The 2,430-nt window shown below is 46.0% G+C and overlaps 1 non-coding gene across 1 annotated transcript; it reads right to left on the bottom strand.

The window, feature by feature from the left end:
• Positions 1–2,047: 2,047 nt before the first annotated feature.
• Trnas-gga lies at positions 2,048–2,131 on the bottom strand. Its single transcript is given in 2 exon segments — positions 2,048–2,082; positions 2,092–2,131. It is a non-coding gene; the product is annotated as a tRNA-Ser (tRNA).
• Positions 2,132–2,430: the final 299 nt, after the last annotated feature.

Genomic DNA, 2,430 nt, shown 5'->3' with positions numbered 1-2,430 from the left:
AAGTGGAAGTTTCCACTAGCAAGGTCCCATTACGTAAGCGCTTCACTGATTTTAAGGAGCCACAGATTCCCTCCAATCCCTTTTGTATATAGAAGGGCGAAACCTTCTCGAAACTACCCTCCTTCCGTTTCACAATGAGAAACACATTCGGATTACCAGAATGCATTCTGTTACCTAAGACTGGACTTTTTAAAGAAGCGCCGGAGTCAGGGGGACTGACTGCACGGGCCCTCTTAAGAGACTGGGTGTTAGAACCTTCCAGCGGCCCACCCTTTCCGCTGGGAGGAGGAAAAGAGAATTTCGAAGGATCCATCTCGGTCCCACGAGCAGCTAGGGAACTAGAAGTCCACCTAGACAGAGCCCCGCGTGCCTAGGTAAGCCTTATACAACTGAGGTGCGGCAGGTTCCCCAGAGGTTGCCCGCTACCGACTGTTCCACCTCAACAGCCATGCATCTCATCAGCGCGCAGCACACCTTGAGATTGAGGGGTTTTTTATAGAGGTTTATTCCATCCTCGCGATCCGGGCGGTCAAGCCAAGATCCCCATTCCCTGAGACACACAACATTCCACCGCCGCGCCGCACGGTGGTCGTTGAAGTATGCTTAGAGGTTACGGTGACAGGGGACTGGCGGCGCTTACCAGTCCCCAGCTCAGGAACCCCGGGGTCGCCAAGCCCGTACCCAGCAAACGAATGCCGAGCCCCTGGGGGCGCCGAAAACAAAGCCATGCGCTACAGCTCAAGACTGCGCCTTGCTGATAGCGCCCTGCAGCTGACGTTCAGCAGCTGCAATGTCAATGGAAAATAGTAGAGGCAGAAGTCGTGAGCATACAAGGAAGCCGAGGCAGACGTTCCCACCGCCGCAGCGAGCCCATTAATTGAAGTTAAAAACAGGCCGACACTTATGACAGATCCCTGTGGTACCTCGTTCTCCTGAACTCGAAGGTACGATGCGACAGAAAATTTCCTATGAAAGCCGTTTCTGCTACGGTTGAGTTTGGGCCCCTCTTTGGTATTGTACAAATTTGGTTAGGGATTGGATGCTGGATTTTATTGACAGGTAGATGGCTGAGGTGAGTATCTATTGTTTTAATGGTTTAATAGTAAGTAGGTCACCTGAGTGTTCGAGACGTCTGGTTCCTGCTTCCTGGCACCACTAGAGAACTGGAAAGCAACCAGTCACGGGAAACAGTCTACCCTGCATCAGGCAACTGTACTAATAACATGGCCTTCATAATTGGATCGCTCCCTACCGAACGGCTGTAACTCTTGCCAATGGCAAAATTTAAATACTAAATAGCCCCATAGCTAAGAAAGCATCCGTAAGTTACAACATTTAAGACTTAACAAAATTTCGCTAAGTCCTTAAAAATCAGCAAGATCCCTGAAACAGTAAAAACATCCGCTTTAAATAGCTTAAACATTGACTGACGGCGTAATCTTTCGAAATTTTACCGATTGGTAGGCACCACTGCACTATGAAACAAACCCGACAAACAGGTAACCAACAGATGTGAACAGTTGACAAGAGCGATTGTCTATTGGGCAACATTACAGAAAGGTTAGTGCACACTGGACAGTTTCACTATGGATCCAGTAATTAATGTTCCAATAACAAGACCATAGAACCAACAACGTTTGCTACATTATGACACAATTAGTACGTATACTATAATGTGGTAACCCGTTCGTTCTCAGGCGCAAGAGCCTGCGACACGGATTTTACTTTAGGTAAATGTGGGGACCATACCTCTCTTGCCACACTGATTTTAATGTGGGTCGAGTAGCTGTTAAGGTACCTTTTCAGTCGGAACTAGACAGTTGTCAGCGTACTAACGCTATTCGCAAATGAAACTATTTGCGCTACTGCGCCTATTCCTTAATATCCAGTAGAAACTGAGTTCGGTGAGTGCACCACATTGACTAACCAAGGTTAGGTACTTCAAAAATGGCTCTGAGCACTATGGGACTCAACAGCTGAGGTCATCAGTCCCCTAGAACTTAGAACTACTTAAACCTAACTAACCTAAAGACATCACACACATCCATGCCAGAGGCAGGATTCGAACCTGCGACCGCAGCGGTCGCGCGGTTCCAGACTGAAGCGCCTAGAACCGCTCGGCCACTCCGGCCGGCTGGTAGGTACTAAATGCTACCCGTTTGAAAATATCTTAATCTAATATTGTTCTTTATATTTTAAAATTAGTTAAATATTTGTTGTTTCTGATGACTTCTTATACCATATTTCGTAATAACTTTCAATTTCTCAGTTAGAAGTAACCTAAAAATTTAAATCTTAGTATACGCGATTTTCCCCAACAAATGTCATTTTTCTTTTTAAGTTCAGGAGCCTTCTCACTACTACGCATCTTAGAAAGGTATTGTGTCAATTGATCTTAAAGATAATTAACGAAATCTGTATTTTCAAAAG

Source organism: Schistocerca piceifrons, chromosome 6 (genome assembly GCF_021461385.2).
Source record: "Schistocerca piceifrons isolate TAMUIC-IGC-003096 chromosome 6, iqSchPice1.1, whole genome shotgun sequence".
Taxonomy (NCBI): domain Eukaryota; kingdom Metazoa; phylum Arthropoda; class Insecta; order Orthoptera; family Acrididae; genus Schistocerca; species Schistocerca piceifrons.
This window is presented reverse-complemented; position numbering and strand designations above follow the sequence as displayed.